Below are 7,728 nucleotides of genomic sequence, written 5' to 3'. Positions count from 1 at the left end.
AAACGAAAGTAAGGGAGGTACAAACGGGTACAAACGATTCTCTTTCGAATGCCGTTGGGCCCATTGCGATATCTTAAAAATTGGCGAATTTCGCTATATAGGGATTGCGCAAAAATTGAAAAGCGTTGTATCTCCGAACCCTTTGAGGTACAAACGAAAGTAAGGGAGGTACAAACGGGTACGAACGATTCTCTTTCGAATGCCGTTGGTCCCATTTTGATATCTTGAAAATTGGCCGACTTCCCCTCTTGGCGTATTTCAGAAATTTTGAAAGCGCTGTTCTCCGAGCCCTTTGAGGTACAAACGAAAGTAAGGGAGGTACATACGGGTACAAACGATTCTCTTTCGAATGCCGTTGATCCCATTTCGATATCTTGAAAATTGGCTAAGTTTGCTATATAGTGGTTGCGCAAAAATTGAAAAGCGCTGTATCTCCGAGCTCTTTGAGGTACAAACAAAAATAAGGGAGGTACAAACGGGTACAAACGATTCTCTTTCGAATGGCATAAATGAAATTAAAAAATATGAAAGTTGGGCGCTGTCCATTTTTTATATTTAATTTTTTTTTAACTGTTTGAGGTACGAAAATAAGGGAGGTACAAACGGGTACAAACGAAGTACAAACGCCCTATGGTATTAATCTTTATTTTTGATAAAGTTGAGCGCCAGGTGCACATCGGTCTTATATGCGACATTTTTCCATAGATAAGATGAACTTAAAGCACTAAATATGGTATATATGAATACATATTATACTTAATGAGATAACCTTAAGTCTATACTTATCTGAAATAAGATACGTTTCTGAAACACAAATAGGCCTTTCAAAATAAGATTGTTTTTGACAAGTTATACCTTCAGATTTTGTTCAAGGCTTTGTTCATTCTCCAACTATGAATCTAGAGGGCATCTTAAGACTGTACTTAAGTAGAGACCCTATAATAAGAGTCTGGCCATCACATATGTTTTATCATATCTCAATTTGAAGCATCGTGATTGGTCCAACATTTTTTCTCTAATGACGTAGTAATATCACATGATATTACCTCCATGATAGTTTGCTTTGCAACGTTAGAGCAGTGGCAGCATTTGCGTTTAAAAGAGATATATTTAGAGAGATATATAAAATATTATTGAAACAAATATTAATAATTTTACAAATAAATAATAATATTGATGTTATTAGGTAAGTATTTTTAATTTTACACTATTATAAAATATCTTTAAACTGTATTGAATAATATAACCTTACTTTTAAGATATATGCAGGAATGGTAAGTATAGTACGTAACGATTTGGTAATAACGTTGCAATTTTTTTATGATTGTAATGATAATTAACTATAAAACGCTAAGATTGGGAAAGTCAGTTTTAAAAGTAACTTGTCATCTCATTATGTCATATTTATTAAAACAAATAAGTCATGACTTGTATGTACACATGATCAATAATGTCTTTTTGTTTAAAATTAGCTATTTTTCAGGCAGATGCATCGCATATGTGCTATTAATATTATATAAAATAAGTACTTAAATATATTTTATAAATAATTGCAATATGAAATGTTGCTAACTTAAAGCGAAAAGACATTATTGACCACATGTATAACACATCAATTAACACACAACCTATTATTTTTCTCGTTATAAATATTCGCTACAATAACTTAAATATAACGCGCGTTACAAATGAGTTTCCTACTCTGGTATTACCGTTACCATCATCAAAAATTTGCAACATCATTAGCAAATCGTTATTAAAACAAAGTAACGATAAAAAGTAATAGCGTTACAAGTAACATGTATCTGCCATGCCTTCAGGTCTATTATGTATAAATAACAATAAATCTGAAAGAACATTTATTATTAGATAAATTATTATAAGATGTAAAGCATTTACTGAATTTATGATTAATTTTGCATCATGTTTTGGTTATAAATATTACAATCAGTTTACAGCTGCATTCTGTAAATTAGTATGACAATAACATCATTATTATCATAACAGTTACAGAATGCAGCTGCAGCAGACCTATTCTGCAACTCTCAACAAAAGTAATCATTATAATGCTGTTATACAACAGCTTAATAATAATTTATCTAATAATAAATGTTATTTAAGATTTATTGTTATTTATACATATGTCATTTATATAGTTATTGAATATTTCAGCAACATGACTGGTTGTACAGCTCCTGGTTGTACAAATTCTGACAAAAAAGGATTTTTAATGAAAATTTTTCCCCGAGATCCAGTTCGGCGTACCCAATGGGCGGCACTGGTTGACGGAAAAGAATGGACACCTACTGATAGATCATTTCTATGTGAAGTATGTTCAAGATTTATACAATTATGTATAAGAATATTTTCACAAATTGACATATAAACGACATATCTTAAGTTTATTATTTCCTAATGTTTTATTTATTATTTATTATTGCAGGTACATTTCTCACACGATATGTGGGAAAATAACCGAACTGATGGAAAAAGAAAGCTTAAAATAAATGCTGTGCCAACAATATTCGGAAACGAAGCTAAGAAGATCGTAAGCTGTCAAAACACAAAAAAAGCAGTTATAAAAGAGGATGTTTGAAAAATCTGATTTTGCCCGAAAAGATGTAAAGGAATATTGTTTTTTTTTATAGATGTTGATTTCCTAGATATGAGAAAATTGGTTGCGTTCAGCAGAATGTTTATTTTGCAACTGATGGAAGTTTTCTTAACACTGATTGGATACTTTTAGATCTAAAATTATAATCCAATCAGGATAAAGAAAACTTTCAACAGTTGTAAAATAAATGTTCTGCTGAACGCAGTCAATTTTATCTAGAATTACCATCTACAAAAAAAAACAGTATTTCCTTTATACACAGTATTTCTTTTTTTTTACAGAAATGTATCTTTTTTTAACATCCTCCTTTATTAAGATAAAGGCACGTCTCCAATAGAAGTCCATATTTGATTTCAGAAAAGTTATCACGAAAACGTTAGATTTGCTTCGCTGAATGATGACGTCAGACCTGCTTCATTGAATGATAACGTCAGATCTGCTTCGCTGAATAATGACGTCAGACCTGCTTCATTGAATAATAACGTCAGACCTACTTCGCTGAATAATGACGTCAGACCTGCTTCATTGAATGATGAAGTGGGTTGTGTTCATGAACATGATCTATCAGTGCAAAATGAAAGAAGAAATAACGATTGTGAAAATAAACTGCAAGTGGAAAGTACCGAATGTAAAAATAATGAGCTTAAAAACATATCACGTACAATAAAAAAACAGAAACAAATTATATGTGAACAATCACGTATAATTAAAAAACAAATTACCAAACTAAGAAAATATAAAAACTGCATTCATACTGTACGACGTGACTTAAAGGCGATAAAACTGAAAAAGAAACGAAATGATATCAATACGGCCTTGTTAAGCAGACTACAAGAAATATTTACTGACGATCAAATTACAGCTTTGAAGAACAATAGAAGAGTACAAAACTGGAGCAACAAATCAATTATGAAGGCACTTAAATTAAAATTTTCTTGTGGCACCACTGGTTACGAAGAACTTCGTCGTCAGAAGTTCCCTTTGCCAGGGCTTCGAACGTTGCGAAGAAAACTAGAAACTTTTAAATTTGAAAGCGGAATTTCGGACGATATTTTCAATTTTTTAAAATTGAAGGTATCGAATTGGAACGAAATCGATAGGGAATGTTGTTTAGTTTTCGATGAAATCAGCATTTCATCAGATCAGAAGTTTGATAATTCTTCTCAAAGTAACATTGGAGCTGTAACTTTGCCAGGCCATACAGGTACAGCATCACATGCTTTGGTATTTATGTTATGTGGTATTGCATGTCGTTGGAAACAGGTTATTGGCTATTATTTGACGGGTGATGCTTTTAAAGGTGCTACGTTATACCCAATAATAATTGATATACTTCACAGAGCCAAATCAATCGGTCTTACCGTAAATACTATTACGTCTGATATGGGATCAGGCAACCAGGCTTTATGGAAAGCAATGGGGATTACAGCTGGAAAATATAACAGAATTGTAAATTACATCACACATCCATGTGAATCAAATCGTAATTTGTATGTAATTGCAGACGTATCGCACTTATTAAAAAATTTAAAAACGTGCCTTTTAAATAATAAGTTCCTCATATTACTCGACAACATTGTACGCAAATATAATTTGCCAACAAATTTAGTACAAGCAAAACACTTCAAAGAATTAATTTTAGCGCAACAAGAATTTCAATTTTTATTAACGCCAAAATTATCTATAAACGATGTCGATACGAATAACAATTTTGATAAAATGCGTATCAATAAAGCGAAAAATTTATTGAGTCATGAAGTGAGCACTGCTTTGGAGTATTTAGCCAATGAAAATTCGACACCGGAATACATTACTACAGCATTTTTTGTCAAAATAATAGTAAGATGGTATACAGTTATGACTTCAAGGCACTGCAGCATCTCTTTGGGTACAAAAAACTTGGCGAAGTATAAAGATACTGTTTCTTTTTTAAATGAAGTTATAGAGATATTTTGTAATTTTCGTGTTGGTAAGAAAGGGAAATTTAAACCTGTTCAGAAGGGAGTGATTATTTCAACTAAATCTATTTTAGAATTGGCAGATTATCTCTTTACTGAAAAAAAATTTCTATTCTTACTGACAGGTAGATTAACGCAGGACAGCGTAGAGAATCTTTTTTCTGTTCTTCGAAGCAAAAATGTAACATTAAACGCTCTACAATTTAAAAATAATCTTATTATCTTTAATAATTATCTTTAATTAATTACCACTTCTTTATATGTATATGCGTCCAGTTTCTCAAGGTAATTATGAAGAAGACGATGCGCAATATGTAACTGGTTTTATAGATGCTATTAACGAACACAAATCTGAGTTTCATAAATTAAACGATGATTTGTTATATGTGCCAGTAGCTCAGAATGTAAAAGAATTGAACTGTATCGAACGTAATATTTTATATAGTATCGCTGGATACATTGTAACAAACATTTAAAAAAACACAAAAATTTGTGAGCGTTGTATTCAAAGTTTAGGTTCCACACATCGAAATATGTCAGTAAATGCAAAATTAGTGCGACTGCGAAGTTATAAAAATAATACTTTGTTTTTTGTAAGTAATGAAACGTTTGAGTTATTTAAAAACTTGGAATATATATTTAGACAGCATCACAACTCAACGTGCTCTATAAATCGCGATTATAAAAATTATTTAGTTAATAAATTTTTAAATGTTTTAAGCAACAGTCATATTTTATTGTGTCATAATTTGGATAAAAAAGTAGCTAATAGATATGCAATTTATAGATTGCGGATAGCGAATAAAAAAAGAATTATTAAACGCAAATATTATGATAGCAAATCAATGGCAATGCATAACGTAATGAAATAAAACGTTAAATTTTATTTGTTTAATTTTTTCCTTTATTATCAAATGGTAAAATTTTCACTTTGTACTTATCTTTTATTATCATCTACGTGTTACAAACATTATACATTGCATATATTTAAAAATATTAGTTATAGTTTAAACAATGAAATCTGCATGAATAATCGAATATTATTCGAACCGATGTTTTGTCAGTGTTTCTGAGATTAGTAATATCTTAGGCTGCGTTCGATTTTGACGTACATGCCCTTTAAGCAATTTTAATTATTATTCTATATCTTTATCGGTTTTTAAATGTAAAACAAAGATGAAAACGTTGAAAGCGTCACGCCGAATGCAATTTCTTATACGCTTGCGCTGAAGCTACCCCCTCTTCGATTAGAGAAAAAATGGCGGACCAATCAAAACACTCTAAAATCAGATTTCTGATGGCCAGACTTATTATAGGGTCTCTAGTACTTAAGCGGTCTTATAGCCCTTCTACAATAAGCCGCAAATCAGAAGTTCTAAACTATCTTAAGTCATAATCGGTGAAATTGGCCAATAGCCAACTTGAACGACTTGATTAAAGCAAGAAACCTAGAAAACAGAGATGCGTTATTGAAGGGTATGGTCTGATTGGCTGTCTAAATCACGTGATCAGAGCGCCATTTTAATTCACTATTGCATTTAATGCATCAATAGGTCTGTTCGCGTTGTATGAAATTCTCAATTATTTTTGCACTTAAAATGAGATAGATATATATTTAGTTTTGAAAAGAGAGAAAGCGAAGATGCCAAGTGCAAAAAGTGCAAGCAACGCAAACAGACCTAATATAAGATATAGTTTTATAACGTATGTACATACATAGACAAAAAATTTAGACAATACAGTGTCGAAGTGCAATAAAAAACTATTATTATGGTGTAAGTATTCTTATTTGTGTGAATATTTAGTATCGGACTTAACCTAACCTAACCTTGCAACCGAGTGCATTTTTCTCCATATATATATATAACTAGCTACAAAAGAAATATAAAAACTTTATAGAATGTAACGCCAAGGATGACAGTGGCGGAAAGGAAACAATTTCCGGACGATGCGAAGCAGCCGGAGACAACAACGCGAACAGCGTATGCCAATCAGCAGGAGTAGGACGACAAGACCATCATGACTAGCATTTAATTATTTTATTCATTATTTTCATTTATTTATACGATTATATTTTGTACAAGGTCAAGTCCTATCCGAGGTGCAAGAGTCACATAAAAGAAAAAGCAATAATTATTTTATACTTACCTAGATACTAAGGGTACACATTAATTGAGTTTAAAGGAATACTCGACATTTTAATTTTATATGTTTTATTAATAAAAGAAATAGATTATCAGAAAAGTAAAAAGAGGAAAAACATGAAAAATAAATATAATACTCAACCTACCTAATCCTCAGAGCAGCAAGGCGATCCAAACCATTCCAGCGTAGCAACCTGAAAGAAAGGAATAATTAAAATAAGCTATATGGACAAAACATGAATTAATACAAATAAGAAAAGTAAGGTACTTACCAAAATAAATATCGCTGAGAATGATGGGTGACCTTGAAACATAAAGTATAAGTAAATTAAGACCTAGAAGGTAAGAAGCTATCAATTAGCAAGTATTGGATATTATTCAGTTAAAAACTTATTTCTTGATAAGGTTTAGACAACCTAATTGTTTTGCATGATATATAATTATTTCAAGCATGTAAGATATTTGGAACAAAGCACATGGGCAAGACAAAGACAGACATATCAAAATTAATAAACTTAGCCAAAAGGCAATATAAACAATTATTTCAGTACATTCTCGATACAGAGATTCCAAATTAATTATCAGCAAAAGATAAAGTGAAAGTTGTTCCAAATAGATTGTATAGCGTTAAGACGCATCAAAGTATCACAAAGGACAAAATTTTAATATGCGAGATATTTTGCAACTAACGATGTTAATTTAACTTCCAGTAATTATTTCAAACTAAACTAAGGCGTAACTAGCCATTTATTAAGTAATCGTAATTATTTCGTAATATACGAATTGTCTCAGACGAAGACATACATAGATATACTCGCATATCAATATTTTATCAATTAACTATTGAAATTGAATTAATTCAGCAACAGGAACTATTAAAGAGTAAAGGATTAATTATTTAAAGTCATTTCCAATTATTTCAATTTATTTTGCACATATTTAGAGAGTCAGAAACCAGTTGACCAATCATAGAGCAATGCTGAATTTGTCCAATGACAAAATTTAATTGACC

Source organism: Trachymyrmex cornetzi, unplaced genomic scaffold (genome assembly GCF_001594075.2).
Source record: "Trachymyrmex cornetzi isolate Tcor2-1 unplaced genomic scaffold, Tcor1.1 scaffold1808, whole genome shotgun sequence".
Classification (NCBI taxonomy): Eukaryota; Metazoa; Arthropoda; class Insecta; order Hymenoptera; family Formicidae; genus Trachymyrmex; species Trachymyrmex cornetzi.
Note: the sequence above shows the minus strand (reverse complement) of the source record.